Source organism: Oncorhynchus clarkii, chromosome 6 (assembly GCF_045791955.1).
Source record: "Oncorhynchus clarkii lewisi isolate Uvic-CL-2024 chromosome 6, UVic_Ocla_1.0, whole genome shotgun sequence".
Classification (NCBI taxonomy): Eukaryota; Metazoa; Chordata; class Actinopteri; order Salmoniformes; family Salmonidae; genus Oncorhynchus; species Oncorhynchus clarkii.
Genome location: NC_092152.1, coordinates 31,422,252 through 31,441,992, shown reverse-complemented (window position 1 = coordinate 31,441,992; position 19,741 = coordinate 31,422,252). Strand labels below are relative to the sequence as shown.

The 19,741-nt window shown below is 40.1% G+C and overlaps 1 protein-coding gene across 1 annotated transcript in view; it reads right to left on the bottom strand.

The window, feature by feature from the left end:
* The window catches only part of LOC139410971 (sialate:O-sulfotransferase 2-like), a 191,069-nt gene extending 174,068 nt beyond the window's left edge, over window positions 1-17,001 (bottom strand). Inside the window, exon 1 of the mRNA XM_071156711.1 lies at window positions 16,433-17,001. The gene's annotated coding sequence lies outside the window, so the exon portion shown is untranslated. The remainder of the gene's footprint in view (window positions 1-16,432) is intronic.
* Window positions 17,002-19,741: the final 2,740 nt, after the last annotated feature.

Genomic DNA, 19,741 nt, shown 5'->3' with positions numbered 1-19,741 from the left:
GCTTTCTTCTTGCCACTCTTCCATAAAGGCCAGATTTGTGCAATATACGACTGATTGTTGTCCTATGGACAGAGTCTCCCACCTCAGCTGTAGATATCTGCAGTTCATCCAGAGTGATCATGGGCCTCTTGGCTGCATCTCTGATCAGTCTTCTCCTTGTATGAGCTGAAAGTTTAGAGGGACGGCCAGGTCTTGGTAGATTTGCAGTGGTCTGATACTCCTTCCATTTCAATATTATCGCTTGCACAGTGCTCCTTGGGATGTTTAAAGCTTGGGAAATCTTTTTGTATCCAAATCCGGCTTTAAACTTCTTCACAACAGTATCTCGGACCTGCCTGGTGTGTTCCTTGTTCTTCATGATGCTCTCTGCGCTTTTGACGGACCTCTAAGACTATCACAGTGCAGGTGCATTTATACGGAGACTTGATTACACACAGGTGGATTGTATTTATCATCATTAGTAATTTAGGTCAACATTGGATCATTCAGAGATCCTCACTGTACTTCTGGAGCGAGTTTGCTGCACTGAAAGTAAAGGGGCTGAATAATTTTACACGCCCAATTTTTCAGTTTTTGATTTGTTAAAAAAGTTTGAAATATCCAATAAATGTTGTTCCACTTCATGATTGTGTCCCACTTGTTGTTGATTCTTCACAAAAAAATACAGTTTTGTATATTTATGTTTGAAGCCTGAAATGTGGCAAAAGGTCGCAAAGTTCAGGGGGCCGAATACTTTCGCAAGGCACTGTAGATTAGGGAGACATAATTTATAGCAGGTAAGGGTGCTCTCAAGCTGCTAGATATTCTTTACCATCTCGGCCATCAGATTTGCCACCAATGCTCCTTATAGGACACATCACTGCACTCTATACTCATCTGTAAACTGTCGCAAGGCCCACTGGTTGATGCTTATTTATAAAACGCTCTTAGGCTTCACTCCCCCATCTGAGATATCTACTGAAGCCCTCATCCTCCACATACAACACCCATTCTGCCAGTCACATTCTTTTAAAGGTCCCCAAAGCACACAAATCCCTGAGCCGCTCCTCTTTTCAGTTCACTGCAGCTAGCGACTGGAAAGAGCTGCAACAAACACTCAAACTGGACAGTTTTATCTCAATCTCTTCATTCAAAGACTCAATCATGGACACTCTTACTGACAGTTCTGGCTGCTTTGCGTGATGTATTGTTGTCTCTACCTTCTTGCCCTTTGTGCTGTTGTCTGTGCCCACTGATGTTTGTACCATGTTTTGTGCTGCTACCATGACGTGTTGCTGCCATGTTGTTGTCATGTTGTGTTGCTACCATGCTGTGTTGTCATGTGTTGCTGCCTTGCTATGTTGTTGCCTGCTATGTTGTTGCCTTAGGTCTCTCTTTATGTGGTGTTGTGTTGTCCTATATTTACATTTTATTAATTATTACTTTTTAAAATCCCAGCCCCCGTCCCCGCAGGAGGCCTTTTGCCTTTAGGTATGCCGTCATTGTAAATAATAATTTGTTCTTAACTGACTTGCCTAGTTAAATAAAGGTTAAATAAATAAATAAAATAAAAATATCTGGGTAATATCCGCAACTTGTTACCAAACAGAGCACGAATTCATTAGGCAGAAACTGTAGCTCAAAACAAAAAGATAAATTGTTTAATAAATGCAGTGTTTATCTTTCCTCCCACATGATCCAGCCTAAGGAAGCATTCATTACTTTAATATGTGAATTAATTTGCAGAATGTAATATAATAGTGCGGAAATCGCCAGGCTTTGGTAGTTGTGTGTTAAATATCAATGGGGCTTTGGCTCAGCATTAGCCCAAGATAAATGGCTCACTGAGTTAAACACTGGCGCCAGTAACTACGATACATTTCCCTTCTCCAAGATGCAATGAAAGTGGACCCAGATAACTAAAAGTCTGTGTTTTAGGAGGATGGGTGTTGGCAGGTGGCACCCTCTTGATAAGCCAGGTAGAAAAACAGGTTCCAGTACTTTCACGCAGACTAAGGCTTGTTTGTGTGTCAGCAAGTTCAAGAATGAACAAGAGGGTCTGTTATTGTAGGTCAGCAATTACAATTGGCTGATGTTGTAATCTCTATGACTGGCCACATCTCAAGGTCAGCCATTCATTGACTACATAATGGACTATTCTTTCTCTCTTTTTCCTCACTCTATTTCTCTCGTCTCCCCACTCGTTCTTCTTCTCGGTCTCTCTCTCTGTCACACGCACGCACACATACACGCCTTAATGTCGAACCCTCTAAGTCCCCTTGGCAGTTAGTGTTGGTCCTTTACAATGATATGAGAGTCAGCCTAAATGACACTTTAGAGGACAGGATGATGGAGGATGGAGGATGGAGCAGAGAGCTGGCGAGACTACAAGGAGTCAGTGCAAACGCCACGTCTGGGATCTGATTCCTAATCAACCCTGAAAACTCGGAAACACTTTACTTGACACCTAGCGTCATAACAAGTTATGACACAGTCATAACCACGTCATAATATGTCATAACAGTTGACATAACTTGTCATAACCTGTCATAATATGGTCATAACACTACACATATATTTAGACCTCTTGTAACATATATTGCATTATTTTACGGCTGGTTATGACACCTACATAAGAGTGTCAAAACCCACAAAACCGACTATACAAGGCCAAATATTAAATTAAACCATAGTCTACATTATGTTTGTTGTATCACATTTGATGAAATTGACCATATTAAATTATCATTGTAATTGCGCACAAATTGATGTCAGACACGCACCTACCCCAATGCTCTGTTGCTGATGTATGGGATGAATGCAGGAGCAGATTTCAGGAGCAGGAAAAGACACCCTCTTTTTGACTGATGACTGACACAAGGGCATGTACGTGATAGGCCTATCTGGCTTATATGATTATGGAGGTCATAATGCTTCATGACAGTGTCATAAAGTGTATTTTCTTAGTCCAAGTAAAGTGACACGTGATGGTCATAATGCTTCATGACAGTGTCATAAAGTGTATTTTCTTAGTCCAAGTAAAGTGACACATGATGGTCATAATGCTTCATGACAGTGTCATAAAGTGTATTTTCTTAGTCCAAGTAAAGTGACACGTGATGGTCATAATGCTTCATGACAGTGTCATAAAGTGTATTTTCTGCAAGTTATTTAAATTGAAAAAAATGTCTGTAAACAGAATTCATTACAACAACAACAAAGGACTTAAGAAACAAACTTTAAAAGGAAAGGAAACTTCTTGGCAGGGAAAAAATACATTTGAATACATGTGAGTTTTGACACTCTTATGTAACCAGCCATAACATAACGCAATATATGTCACCACATGTGTAAATATATGTGTCATGCCAGTGTTATGACCATATTATGACAAGTTATGTCAGCTATTATGACATATTATGACATGGTTATGACTGTGTAAAGTTTCACATGACAAGGCTTGAAATAGCGGCTTTGGGAAGGTCCTTCTACATTGACTGACTATCGGACCTAATCAACCATTTTGGGTTAATAAGCATGTGTGTGTCAGGAAAGAGCTTAATAACATATTCATTATCTATTTCAACTCTGCCAACTGAGAAGACCTGGCATTATTAACCTCACATAACCAGTTGATTGATGGATGATGTGAATGCTGGGTATAGATGACTGACAACGCCATATGAACAAATTTAAATAATCAAAACACAATACCAATTCAAGTTCAACGATCCAAATAGGAACGGAGAGTATGAGCATGCTGAACCACATTATAGTATATACTGTAAACAAGCCTGTAAACACCACCGTCCTTATAGAGTGGATTCATTGTATCTCCACACACCGACTAGCAGTGTTAGAGTAACGACCTTGGTTAATGACGGTAATGATGACAAATCATCTTCTTGTTTCTGTGACAGTGCATGTTTCCCTGCCCTTTCTACGGCGTTCCGCAGTCATCCATCACCATGGGATGCCTCTAACGCTGCTGATCCATCGTCCTTCCTCCTCGGCCCGGTAGACACAGTTAGAGATGTTAACAAAGTAGAGTGACAGAGTCCCCATCGCGCAGGGAAAAACACTTGTGATTCACTGACGTCTATATCCCTGCATACCGGACCCCCAACCACACACCAGCCCCACCCACCACCACAACCCCCTTCCTAAAACCAAACAATAGTCACGGGCAGGTGGGCTAAACAACATCCTCTCCCTCAGTGCCTTGCTGTATCTGCGTCTGCTGGAGGATGCCCAGCGGAGAAACAAGTGTTACTTTGATTGGACAGGCCTGGGTTCACATCCTTCAAAGAGGGGGGAGAGGAACATCTATCCACACACTGGCTCTTGAAACCCCTCATAGAGCATCAACATTAGCATAACCAAAAAATGTAAGCGTTTGATGAGGATGAAATGAGTGAAATGTATAAAGGAGAAACATGTAAGTATGCACACACGCACAATGTCATACTTCATTAGGACATTATCTTGTTACCTAAATCTTGTTTTTTTCCCCCACCACCCAGAATGGCCTTTCCTCACTCAATGTTACCTTATCACCTGTCCAGGCAGCTATTACTTGAGTATTATTTACTGAAAAAGCCCACGGTTCACCACTTCATTAAGTTAGGATTCCTATTTGACTCAGCCATGCCTCCTTGTCCATCCAACATTTCCTCATCTCCCACCCCTTCTAATGCAACTATCCATGATGCTACTCCCTCTTTTTCCCCTGCCCAAAGTTTCTCCCATTAGGCAGTCACTGAGTCTGAGGTGCTAAAGGAGCTCTTTAAACTTGACCACAAAAAAACATCTAAGTCAGATGGTTTAGACCCTTTCTTCATTAAGGTTGCTGCCCCTATCATCGCCAAGACTATCTCCAACCTTTTTAACCTGTCTCTCCTTTCTGGGGAGGTTCCCATTGCTTGGAAGGCAGCCACGGTTCATCCTTTATTAAAAGGGGGAGATCAAGCTGATCCTAACTGTTATAGGCCTATTTCTATTTTGCCCTGTTTATCAAAAGTGTTGGAAAAACTTGTCAATAATCAACTGACTGGCTTTCTTGATGTCTATAGTATTCTCTCGGTTATGCAATCTGGTTTCCGCTCAGATTATGGATGTGTCACAGCAACCTTAAAGGTTCTCAATGATGTCACCATTGCTCTTGATTCTAAGCAATATTGTGTGGCTATTTTTATTGACTTGTCCAAGGCTTTTGATACGGTAGACCATTCCATTCTTGTGGGCCGGCTAAGGAGTATTGGTGTCTCTGAGGGGTCTTTGGCCTGGTTTGCTAACTACCTCGCTCAAAGAGTGCAGTGTATAAAGTCAGAAAATCTGCTGTCTCAGCCACTGCCTGTCACCAAGGGAGTACCCCAAGGCTCGATCCTAGGTCCCACGCTCTTTTCAATTTACATCAATAACATAGCTCAGGCAGTAGGAAGCTCTCTCAGCCATTTATATGCAGATGATACAGTCTTATACTCAGCTGGCCCTTCCCAGGATTCTGTGTTAAATGCTCTACAACAAAGCTTTCTTAGTGTCCAACAAGCTTTCACTACCCTTAACCTTGATGTGAACACCTCCAAAACAAAGGTCATGTGGTTTGGTAAGAAAAATGCCCCTCTTCCCACAGGTGTTATTAAATCCTCTGAAGGTTTAGAGTTTGAGTTAGTCACCTCATACAAATACTTGGGAGTATGGCTAGACGGTACACTGTCCTTCTCTCAGTACATATTAAAGCTGGCTAAAGTGAAGGTTAAAGGCTAAAGTGAAATCTAGGTTTCCTCTATCGTAATCACTCCTCTTTCACACCACCTGCCAAACTATCCCTGATTCAGATGACCATCCTACCCATTCTAGATTACGGAGACATAATTTATAGATCGGCAGGTAAGGGTGCTCTCGAGCGGCTAGATGTTCTTTATCATTCGGCCATCAGATTTGCCACCAATGCTCCTTATAGAACACATCACTGCACTATATACTCCACCGTAAACTGGTCATCTCTGTATACCCGTCGCAAGACCCACTGGTTGATGCTTATTTATAAAACCCTCTTAGGCCTCACTCCCCCTATCTGATATATATACTGCAGCCCCCATCCTCCACATACAACACCCGTTCTGCCAGTCACATTCTTTTAAAGGTCTCCAAAGCACACACATCCTTGGGCCGCTCCTCTTTTCAGTTCGCTGCAGCTAGTGACTGGAACGAGCTGCAACAAACACTCAAACTGAACAGTTTTATCTCATTCTCTTCATTCAAAGACTCAATCATGGACACTCTTACTGACAGTTGTGGCTGCTTTATGTGATGTATTATTGTCTCTACTTTCTTAACCTTTGTGCTGTTGTCTGTGCCCAATAATGTTTGTATCATGTTTTGTGCTGCCACCATGACATGTTGCTACCATGTTGTTGTCATGTTGTGTTGCTGCCATGCTATGTTGTTGTTTGTTTTGTCCTATATTTATATTGCAATTATTTATTTATTTTAATCCCAGGCCCCTGTCCCTGCAAAAGGCCTTTTGCCTTTTGGTAGGCCGTCATTGTAATTAAGAATTTGTTCTTAACTGACTTGCCTAGTTAAATAAAGGTTGAATAAAAATATATAAATAAATAAATACTGGGTGTGCAAGTTTCTGTTAAAGCCCAGCACTGACATTATGTGTATTAGACACTATTAATTTAACTATTCAATCATCTCTTGTTTTGGAGAAAGATGGATGTCTAAATCTACTAACCATGTATATGGGCATTGAAATAAAGCATTGATTCTTTGAATTAAGTATAGTGTATTTTCTGGGTCATTGAACATTCCCTGTTTGTCTCTTTTATTTGGGTGTCACTCACTCTCATTTTGTCTGATGATATTGCACAGATTTGCAGCTGAAGTTAATGTCCTTGATCATTGGTGTGGGTGTAACAATCCCTTTATGGCTGACATAGGAGGCAAACCCTGTCCACAACAGGACTTCATACCCACAAAGCAAAGTACATTATCCTTCTAAAACCATGATCTTGGTTGGGCTAGGATATCAGTACTTTAGGTCTCAGGGCCGGTGACATCACCTCATGATGGCTACTAGGGCTTTCTCTCACTTTGTTTTTCCTTGATTACTCGCATCCTATTTCCTCACCTGTATTGTATCGCAACTGTATTGGAGGAGAAGGTACAAGGTCCCTCCCATCTGACCTTCTTCTCCAATGGGTTTTGAGAAGGATGTGAAGAGAGGAATCGAGGAATGATGATTTGAGAAAGTGCTTAGCTCGCATGTTCTACACACTCACCCCTCTGCTGCACTCACTGACCTCCTCCTTCTCCGCATCAACCTCAGCAGCCAGCTAAGCAGACTGTGTGAACTGAGTCAATCTAGCACCCACAGAATACATTTTATGGTTATTTAATTCTGCTACATTGACTCAGATCACACAGGCGGCGGATGAGTTATACTGTCGGTTGCGTAGGAGAAGGTGAAAGGGGCGTGACTGTAGCAGAGGTGAGCTGCAGGTGAGTTCTAAACTGAACAAAAATGTAAACACAACATGTAAAGTGTTGCTCCATGTTTCATGAGCTGAAATTAAATTAAAGATTCCAGACATGTTCCATACGCACAAAAAGATTATTGCACAAATGTTTACATCCCTGTGAGTGAGCCTTCCATCAACTTGACAGGTGCGGTATATCAAGAAGCTAATTAAACAGCATGATCATAGAGTGCCTAGAGGTCAAACAGCGAAATGGTTCCAATTGTTTTTCCACCATTCATTTTTCCCAAAGGGGATTTTGGAAACACTTAAAGGGCTGTTTTGTGTAGGTTTACCCTGGCGTGACGTTTTGATAGCCGTGTAAATCTCTCTAGGACAAGGTGACTATTATCGATATATTTGCCTGTATTTACCCCCCCAAAAATGTATTGCTAATTAGCCTCTAATGTGGCTATCATAAAGAACTACAAATGCCATGATGATCTGGACGAGACTGCCATATTGAGGAAAAGGTAAGAATCTCTGGATGAACTATCTAATGTTAGCTAAATGTAGTAATGAATAAATAGGCTACATTGACAATTCTGTGAACTGTCTTGTGCAAGTTAACACTGTTAGCAAAGGTGTCAGCTAGAGATAAGGTTTAAGCGCTTGCAGGGATTTGTAGTTTTGTATGATGTCTACATTGATTCTAATTAGCATTTTCAAATCTGAGAGTAAATAGAGCCGAATATATTGATGAAAGTAACCTTATCCACGAGAGATTTACATGGTTATCAAAACGTCACGCCAAGGTAGGCCTGCAAGAAACATATCCCTTAATGTAAGTGTTTCTAAAATCCCCCATGGGAAAAATGAATGGTGGAAAAATATAATGTCCACCAGAGCTGTTACCAGATAATTGAATGTTCATTTCGCTACCATAAGCCACCTCCAACATCAGAAATGTACAGATATACAGAATTTGGCAGTACATCCAACCAGCCTCACAACTGCAGACCATGTGTAACCACACCAGCCCAGGACCTCCACATCCGGCTTCTTCACCTGCGGGGATCGTCTGAGACCAGCCACCCAGGCAGCTGATGAAACTCTGGGTTGCATAGCTGAATAATCATCTGTGTGCTTGTCGTCCTCACCAGGGTCTTGACCTGACTGCAGTTTGGCATCATCCCTAACTTCAGTGAGCATTCGATGGCCACTGGCACTCTGGAGAAGTGTTCTATTCACAAATGAATCTCAATTTCAACTGTGGGTTATGGTATGGGCAGGCATAAGATATGGGGGAGGGGTGTTAGTTGTGTTTCTTCTGGGACTGGAATAAAAATGCCTGGAACGTAAAATAATGTTATTAACCGGTTCCCATGCTTTTAAAATGACGGTAGCCTACACACACACACACACACACACACACATCCACTGGCAAAGATTTACGACTTGCAGGCAGACACTGAAATACGTTCTCTGAGTGACAGAGTGAAGGCTTTGCATAGGCGCTTAGTTGTGTTTCTTCTGGGACTCCAACATTTCTTGAATTTAAAATAATGTTATTAACCGGTTCCCATGCTTTTAAAATTATGGTTCTGTTCTGGAACAGTTTAGATCACTTTAGATTCCGGTTTTGATTCTGTTCCTCAAATTTTGTTGCCATTTTCTGTTTTTCGTTTCTGTTCCCTGTTCCAGGGCCTATTGCAATAATAAGAAATTATAACACATTTCATGCAATTGTATTTATTTTGCCATGGGGCAGAGAGAAAACAATTGCAGTTTTACAGCTAATTTCCTGCAATTCAATCCATTTTGTCAAAACTTATGTCATGTTAATGATATCTGAGTGAGAGTAACTAACAAAATCAATGGGGCCCCCTTGGAGTTCAGGGCTCCTGGGCACCTACCCAGCATGCACGGTCGATATTCAGACATGATTAATACAAGTTTAGATACAGTAGCTGGCTAGACTAACTTTATATTTTTATTTATTTTTGAACTTTTACTCCTTTTTCTCCCCAATTTTGTGATATCCAATTGGTAGTTACAGTCTTGTCCCATCACTGCAACTCCCTTTCGGACTCAGGAGAGGTGAGGTTAGACTAACTTAACAATGTAAAAGTTGTTAGCTGACATGGTAATTTTGTGACTGTCAGTGACTGACATAACAAGAGAAAAACTGCTGATGCACAACCAAATTTCGAAATTGCACATTGTGTATTCTACTATTCTAACTCGCAACAGTAAGACTGACTTCCCAAATAAATAAATAATATATATTGTTTTTGGTGGGGGCCCCTTAGCGGTTGGTGGCCCTTAGCGACCACTTATATCGCTTATGCATGGAGCCAGCACTGGTTATATTAGAACCAATCACAAAGATGTCATTGTACATACTGTAGATGTTTCTGTCATGTCCCTTTGACATGACATGACTAAGCCATCACTATATGAGTCCTACATCTCTACTTATAGAGATCATAAATGAGACAATGCCTAATTTACCTGTCAGAATTTGGAGGCATTAAACTGTTTTCATTGAGATGATGGATGTGTCTTATTCACTGTTCTTTCCTTCAACCACTGATTAACCTCTTTATAACTGACAGGCCACAGATCTGCTGTTCTGTCTTTCTATGATTCTTATTCTCAGTGGTGTAAAGTACTTAGGTAAAAATACTTGAAACTATTACTTAAGTAGTTTACTTTACATTCATATTTTTTGACAACTTTTACTTTTACTTCACTATATTCCTAAAGAAAATTATGTACTTTTTATTCTATACATTTTCCCTGACACCAAAAATTACTTGTTACATTTTGAATGCTTAGCAGGACAGGTCATCCCTACTGCCTATGATTTGGTGGATTCACTAAACACATGCTTCGTTTGTAAATTATGTCTGAGTGTTGGAGCGTACCACTGGCTATCCGTAAATGTAAAAAACAAGAAAACGGTGCCAACTGGTTTGCTTAATAGAAATTATTTGAAATTATTTATACTTTTGCTTTTACTTTTGATACTTAAGTATATTTTAGCAATTACATTTACTTTTGATACTTAAGTATATGTAAAATCAAATACTTTTAGACTTTTACTCAAGTAGTATTTTACTGGATGGCTTTCACTTTTACTTGAGTCATTTCTATTAAGGTATCTGTAATTTTACTCAAGTATGACAATTGAGTCTCTTTTTCCAACACTGCTTATTCTGCACCAAAACAGTATTTGACAACGAGTACAGAGAAAACCATCAACTCCCTCTGTCTAATATGCCACTTCCCTGAGACACCGCACTGACGAAACCCAGAGAACAGTGAGGAGCGATTGTCCACATGCCAGAGCTTAAGCACTCAACACTGAAGCTCCGTTTTTATAGCCAGGCTACTTCTGTATACACCCTAATGAGAATCTTGGCATCCGTTCATGATAATGAAATATCAATAGAGAGAGAGAGCACATCATCAAACACACATACAATACAGGACAGTACAGTGCCTTTCCATAACACAGCAGGGTTCAGAAGGTTTCATTGCTATGACCAGCTCAGCCATGGATGTTCTCTTTATGTCAGCTCCTCTGGTTATATTCACAGACCAGAACCACTTATTCTGATCCATGAGGAGTCACTGAGAGTTCACCAAGAGGATAAAGAAGGAAGCCATATAAACTCTGAAGGTATTCAAAGCCTTCTTCACTATGCTGCTGTTGCTGCTATCTGGTCATGGCTCTTTAAAAAAAAAAAAAAAAAAAATTACTAGGCAAGTCAGTTAAGAACAAATTCTTATTTTCAATGACAGCCTAGGAACAGTGGGTTAACTGCCTGTTCAGGGGCAGAACGACAGATTTTGTACCTTGTCAGCTCGGGGATTTGAACTTGCAACCTTTTGGTTACTAGTCCAATGCTATAACCACTAGGCGTGCATATCAGGTGCATATCTGAGGGGCTTTAAAGTGCTCTATTGGGCTGGGTACTAAGCCTGCTAGAATCTGAAATTCTAAATGAAATACTACCTACATACTAGATTTTTTTTTAACTTAAAAAAAAGATTATTGGAAGGTTGAAAGGAATGAGTACTCACAACTGTTTGAATGTGTCAGCTGGCCTGGTGAGTAATTGGAATGAATGAATATATATAATGGGCAATACTAGAAAATACTGTACCGTGCATCTGTTATTACCATGGTTAGTTACCATGTAGGGCGACACAGCCCCCAAAGTGACTATTTACACTGAATGCAAGGATTCCTCTGTTTTGTCTTAGGAATTCAACATTCTCTGTGTTGATCTCACCAACCCCCATTGTCACACCTCTTAGAAGCAGAGATTCTGTTGTCTTTAAAGGTCTGTAGGTCTTATATCTGATTGGAGATTAACCAGTAATGCTGTTGGTCAACAACTCAGATTTTGAATCCAAACAACTGAGGCTTAAAGAAGGTCTTAGATTCATTGTCTCACTCTCCTTTTTGTTCCTGATCTGCACTGGTGAGACAGTCTCTCCTTCTCTTTCATTCTCTCCCTCTCCCATGAGCTATGGGCTCCCTCTCTGATCATGCTTAAAATAATGCCTTGTAATGCTTGTTAATGCTTTGTAACTTAAGCTGTATGTCTTGTATGGCATAAGGCTCCCGATTGGCGCAGTGGTCTAAGGCACTGCATCTCAATGCTAGAGGCATCACTACAGACCCTGGTTTGATCCTGGGCTGTATCAAAACTGGCTGTGATCGGGAGTCCCATAGAGCGGCGCACAATTGGCCAGCATCGTCCGGGTTAGGGGAGGGTTTGGCCGTGGTAAGCCGTCATTGTAAAATAAGAATTTGTTCTTAACTGACTTGCCTGGTTAAATAAAGGTAAAACAAATTATTCAGTATGTTATTTCATTCATTTTACAAAGTAATTAAATACACTTGTATTTAGAATTCCATTTTCAGACATTTATTGATTCCCTATTACTGTAACTCAACTTTAGTCTCTGGCATACTGCTAAATCATCTTTGTGGAGTCAAATAATTCATTTAATGGGCCAATTGCTTAGTTTTACTATGAGTGGCATGTGAGGTATATATAATACGCACATATCAAATTTTACTTCACTACAACCATTCCAATAACAGTCATTGAGAGCACCTGAATGTCTATTTTTCCTATCTAATTGCAAAGGGGCGAGAGGAACATTATTCAGATTTGCTGTTTGGCACAGCATCACTCAGAATCCAAACCCCTTTGAGCTTTCGTATCTCTAGCCTGTCCCCCCACTTTCTCAGCCTCAGGCTAGTAGATGGCTGCAGGGTGGGACGGCTACTGCCAGCTACACTTAAGCTAGATAATGGTTTCATTTGTCAAAATGAGTGACTTGTAATTCATCAACCTCTTTTAAAAGTACAAGGTGTTGACACATATAATACATACACAACTTGTCAGTAATAGTGGGTGCCCGGTTTTATACTTACTTTCTCCAGAGGGTAATTACTATAGCCTACTGTACTGTACTATGGCAGCAGTCTGAACAATTCCCAGCATTAATAACTGGGTAGTTCAGCGGCCTTGTGGTCATTTTTAAAGACTTAACATATTGCTATTATATTATTCTGACCCAAGAATGTTAGGGTTAGCGTTAAATGTGGGAATGTTTGCTCATTTCCAGTACTGAATAACTGTGCCTCTGGAGAGCACCTGCTGACAGATAATGCTTCATTATGAATACCACCGAATATCAATTCAGTTAATTTCCCCATTACTGAGCTCCCACAAAGAAGAATACATCTAACACATCTCTAACCTTGTCATTAGCCTCAGTAACAGAATAACAGAGGGTTAAGGAAGGGAAGGCAGGAAGTCAGGAAGGCAGAAAGGCAGGCCGGTTTCCTCTACTATCTGAGGTGGATCTGCAAGTCATTCTGCTAGTTAAACATTAGCAGGAGGGCTCTAATGAAAGTCCAGCTGCCTCACACTTTGGTTAAAGTGAGAGTTACGATGTGTTGATTCTCACGGCCAAACAATATTTACATAGAGCAAGCCCTCCAGAACAGGCAGGGAAATAATGACATGCAGCCTGGCAGAGCCACTGACTGGGCCTGATTACACACACTGAGATGAGTTGGCTACTGGTGCAGAGGGCACTCTCACATTTCCATTAGCACAACTAACTAATCCAAATAAACCCTGCATGTATCAGGTGTTGTGAGATTCAGGGGAGCTGATCGTTTTACACAAACACACACACACACACACACACACACACACACACACACACACACACACACACACACACACACACACACACACACACACACACACACACACAGAAAATCAAACAACCTCTTCCTGACTTGACTTTGTATAATTGATCACAGACTATAGAGAGCTCCACTTGGTTTGTGGGAATATACGCATGGATTGAATTTGAAATACTCTGTAATGTCAAAGTGGAAGAAAAATCTTAACATTTGTGAAGAAATTATAAAAAATAAACTAACATATCTTGATTTCATAAGTAGTCAACCTTCTGAGTCAATACATGTTCGAATCACCTTTGGCAGCGATTAGAGCCCTCCTGCTGTGAATCGTTCTGGGTAAGTCTCTAAGAGATTTGCACACCTGGACTGTACAATATTTGAACATTATTATTTTTCAAATTCTTCAAGTCCTGTGAAGTTGGTTGTTGATCATTGCTAGACAGCCATGATGATGTCTGGTCATAGATTTTCAAGACAATTTAAGTCAAAACTGTAACTCGGCCACTCAGGAACATTAAATGTTGTCTCTGTAAGCAACTCCAGTATATATTTGGCCTTGTGTTCTAGGTTATTGCCCTGATGAAAGGTGAATTTGTCTCCTAGTGTCTGTTGGAAAGCAGACTGAACCAGGTTTCCTCTATGATGTTGTGTGTGCTTAGCTCTATTCTGATTATTTTAGTCCTAAACAACTCCCTAACTCTTGCCAATAATAAGCATACCCATAACATGATGCAGCCACCACTATGCTTGAAAATATGAAGAGTGGTACTCAGTGATCTGTTGTGATGGATTTGGCCCAAACATACCACTTTGTTTTCAGGATATAAAGTTATTTCTTTGGCATATTTTTTGTAGTTTTACTTTATTGCCTTATTGCAAACAAGATGCATGTTTTGGAATATTTTTTATTCTGTACAGGCTTCCTTCTTTCCACTCTGTCATTTAGGTTAGTATTTGGTGAGTAACTACAATGTTGTTGATCCATCATCAGTTTCTCCTATCACCGCCATTAAACTCTGTAACTGTTTTAAAGTCAGCATTGGCCTTATGGTGAAATCCCTGAGCGGTTTCCTTCCTCTCTGGCAACTGAGTTAGGAAGGATGCCTGCATCTTTGTAGTGACTGCGTGTATTGATACACCATCCAAAGTGTAATTAATAACTTCACCATCCCCAAAGGGATATTCAATGTCTGTTTTTTTACCCATCACACTTCTTTGTGAGGCATTGGAAAACCTCCCTGGTCTTTGTGGTTGAATCTATGTTTGAAATTCGCTGCTCAACTGAGGGACCATACAGATAATTTTATGTGTGGGGTACAGAGATGAGGTAGTCATTCAAAAATCATGTTAAACACTATTAGTCCAAGCAACTTATTTGACTTGTCAAGCACATTTTTACTCCTGAACTTATGTAGACTTGTGTTAAGGGAATTTTTATCAATAATGACTAATTATGTATACATTTCAATCAGGACTGACTAATCAGAATACTATTATGTTACTGTATATGTACTAATCAGAATACTATTATGTTACTGTATATGTATGAATTTTCTTTTTAATCCTAGTACTGAATATAATGTGTGTAAATATAATCAAGAATTAGAACAATGACTGTCTGTTCCTTGGTAGAAATGAATGAACTATATCGCCAGACTGGGTAGAATGCTTATCTACACTGGCTGACCTTGGCTCTAGGCGAGGTGGGAAGGCTTGAGAACTATAGAGCCTTTCTACCAGTGTCAAGAAAAGACGGAACATTTAGAAAACGCTGACGTCATTTTCAGTTTATAACCTGTGGTAAAATGTGTAAGGAGCAGTACTCTCGTGAATAAAAGCTGCTGTTTGATTTTAAGACTGCGCTCTGTTCATTTCTATAAAATAAGGGTCATACAAATCCTTATGAATTGACAGAGTGTTTAATTTTAATTGGGTGTTAAAACATAGAGGAATTTAATTCCTGCAACAACTTGCCAAAACAAATGGCCTCTATTCTTACGGACTCAAGATATTTCAGCTTTTCATTTTTAATTAATTTGTAAAAAATTCCAACAACATAATTTCACTTTAGCATTATGGGGTATTGTGTGCAGGCCAGTGACACAGAATCTACATTTATTCCATTGTAGATTCAGGCTGTAACACAACTAAATGTGGAAAAAGTCAAGGGGTGTGAATACTTTCTGAAGGAACTGTATATGAGAGTCTGGTAATGGTAGGCCAATTAATAGGCCCTCAGGGAAATCTTGAAATGTCTGTTGAAATTTTCAGCTCAATGGCAATGACTCTCTCCACCATTATCAGTGGTATTGGTCTCTCACCACCACCACCTTCAGTAGGCTTGGAAAATAATAAACTATAGGCTACTGTAGGCTACATTCATATATTTGTATGACTTAAATTCATGTCAGTGGCCCAGTGGCCCAGCATACATAAAGATCCGAGGGGAGAGTGGGTTTGCTGGTTTGCTGAAATTACCCTGCACTGTCTGATCGTCAAAACAATTGTGATTGGGGCACTTATCAATGTCTCAGATGCTATACAGTAGAAACCAGCTGATAGAAACAGACGTTATCCAGTAGAAATCTGCTGGTAGATGTTAAATCATACAATAGAAATCTGCCCATAGAAAATGCATATAATAGCCTAGTAAAATTCTATATCTGGTAAAACATTTTTTGAATCAATGTTTGACAACTTTCATCGAACTGAATATAATATGATAATGTCTGTAACCTACCTCAAATAGGAGTCATGAGAGAGAAATCTTCCAAAGGTGAGTACAATCCATTACCGCATATTCAGGAAATCTTTGGTTGAACCTAATGCGCGGGTAACAGAAAGATGCAACTCTGAAATAAGAATGGGTCTGAAAACAGCTCTCATGCACAATCTTGGTCCTCGCTTGGAGAAAATTCCTCACAATGTCAAGAAAATAGATCCAGTGGTAGTCTAAATGTTGAGATAGGGTAACTAATTTATGAATTCGCCATAACGTCCATGCGTGGGTGTTCTGTCACTGAGTTTCTCAATCCCGTTACAAACCAATTTGGGTCCAGTTCTATAAAACATTAATTGGATGCTGCCACACGTTTATTTACAATGAGAGAAGAACGTGGAATATGGTCCTTGAAGCAAACCAAATGAAATTGAACACGGTAGGCGGGAGACTATCCTTTCTGTACACCGCTGTCATATATTTGGGTCAATGTCGGTATGATGCCGCCAGCGTGTCGCGGTGAGACGACCTGTCTATTCTCTTCGTGTCCAGACCGCCTGTCAAACAGCCCTGTGGATCGCGCATACCGCAGCGGTAACCGCGCTCTGTGCTCCACACAGACCGATTGCACTTCCTACTGTATTTAAAGAGACACAGCAGAAAATACACGCAACTAAGGGCGCGGTGACTGTGCATTTCACTGTGCATTTTGCAGTAACTACTTTTCTATTGCATATATTATAAACCATACAGGCCACCCTACACTATAAAACAAATAATTCCTCCTTGAGTATTCATGTATGATCCATGTCTTGAATTAATTATATGGGTATTTATGTATGATTCTTGTCTTGAATTAATTATGTGGGGCAGGTAATGGTCACCTTGACATGATTTATTTTATTTATGTATTTTTATTTAACATTTATTTAACTAGTCAGTTAATAAGAACAAATTCTTCAGATGCAGTGCATTAGACCGCTGAGACACTCCAGATTTGTTTCTACTGTGTAATGTCACAACAGTGCAATACACCAAAACATCATACATCTAATTCTGTTTTTGTGAAAACATATAACTGTGATAGCTTTCTCCAACATGGAATCTCTACAGTTTACAGCAGTTGGCTTGAGAATCATAATAATGAAAGTCAATGGTAGAGCAGCCATCTAAACTTATCCTTACTGCTTTCATGACTGTATGAATCTAAGAGCAGTGACTGAGAAACGTTCTGGCACTGCAGTGGGCAAGGGAAGAGACATGGCTGTGACCCTTTATTCTCCCCAAAAATGTATATTATTTTTTTCTATTCAATTTAAGGCCTTTATTGGCATGGCAAACATATGTTTACATTTCCAAAGCAAGTGATAGATAATAAACAAAAGTGAAATAAACGTTTTAATATTGCTGCTGTGATTGCACACTGAGATATTTCGCCCAATAGATATGGGAGCTTATCAAAATTGGATTTGTTTTCAAATGATTTGTGAGTTTGTGTGATCTGAGAGAAATGTGTGTCTATAATATGGTCATACATTTGGCAGGAGGTTAGGAAGTGCAGCTCAGTTTCCATCTCATTTTGTGGGCAGTGTGCACATAGCCTGTCTTCTCTTGAAAGCTCTTTCTCAATAGCAAGGCTATGCTCACTGACTCTGTACATAGTATCACGTTTTAGTGAAGACCCAGATGCAGACAGCGTTGAGGTAACAAAAGGTTATTACTAGAACAGGGTCAGACAAAACAACAGGTCAAGGGCAGGCAGAGGTCAGTAATCCAGATCAGAGTCAAGAGGTACAGAACAGCAGGCAGTCTCAGGGTCAGGGCAGGCACACAAAGACAGGTGAAACAGATCAGGGTATGACACACAGTCAAAGATTTCCTTAATTTTGAGTCAGTCATGTGGTCAGGTATTCTGCCCCTGTGTACTCTCTGTTTAGAGCCAAATAGCATTCGAGTTTGCTCCGTTTTTTTGTAAATTCTTTCCAATGTGTCAAGTGAATATGTTTTTAACGGCTCTTTTCTGTATTTTGATAATTAGCGGGTATCGGCCTAATTCTGCTCTGCATGCATTATTTGGTGTTTTACGTTGTACACGGAGGAAATTATTGCAGAATTCTGCATGCAGAGTCTCAATTTGTTTTTTTTGTCGCATTTTGTGAATTCTTGGTTGGTGAGCGGACCCCAGACCTCACAACCATAAAGGGTAATGGGTTCTATAACTGATTCAAGTATTTTAAGCCAGATCCTAATTGTTATGTCAAATTTTATGTTCATTTAGATGGCACAGAAGGCCCTTCTTGCCTTGTCTCTCAGATCGTTCACAGCTTTGTGGAAGTTACCTGTGGCGCTGATGTATAGTTTTTTGTGTGCTCTAGAGCAATGGTGTCTAGATGGAATTTGTATTTGTGGTCCTGGGAACTTGACTTTTTTTTGTCTTACTGAGATTTACTGTCAGGGCCCAGGTCTGACAGAATCTGTGCAGAAGATCTAGGTGCTGCTATAAACATTTGATTCTAGTAGGGTGAGGCCGGGTGCTGCAGACTGTTCTAGTGCCCTCTCCAATTCGTTGATATACAATGCTTTGCAAAATTATTCATCCCCAATGGTGTTTTTCCTATTTTGTTGCATTACAACATGTCATTTAAATGTATTTTTATTTAGATTTCATGTAATGGACATACACAAAATAGTTCAAAATTAAAAAAAATTGAAACTGAAAAGTGGTGCATGCATATGTATTAATCCCCCTTTGCTATGAAGCCCCTAAAAAAGATCTGGTGCAACCAATTACCTTCAGAAGTCACATCATTCGTTAAATAAAGTCCACATGTGTGCAATCTAAGTTCCACATGATTTGTCACATGATCTCAATATATATACACCTGTTCTGAAAGGCCCCAGTGTAAGGCGTCTAGGTGTAGCAGGTAAGGCGGAGTCAGGCGCAGGACACAGAGATTAGTAATTCACGTAACTTTACTCAAAACAACAAATATTCCAAGAAGGAAAATAATCAAGCTCACAAACACAGACCAACTTACAATGAACAAACACGCACAAAACCATGGGGGAACCAGAGGGTTAAATAAGGAACATATAATTACGGGAACGAAAACCAGGTGTGTAAAATGAAGACAAAACAAATGGAAAATGAAAAGTGTATCGGTGGCGGCTAGAAAACCGGTGACGTCGACCGCAGAACGCTGCCCAAACAAGGAGAGGGACCAACTTCAGCGGTAGTCGAGACACCCAGAGTCTGCAACACCACTAAGCAAGGGGCACCACCGAGCAAGCGACACCATGAAGACCAACAAGCTCTTTAAACAGGTCAGG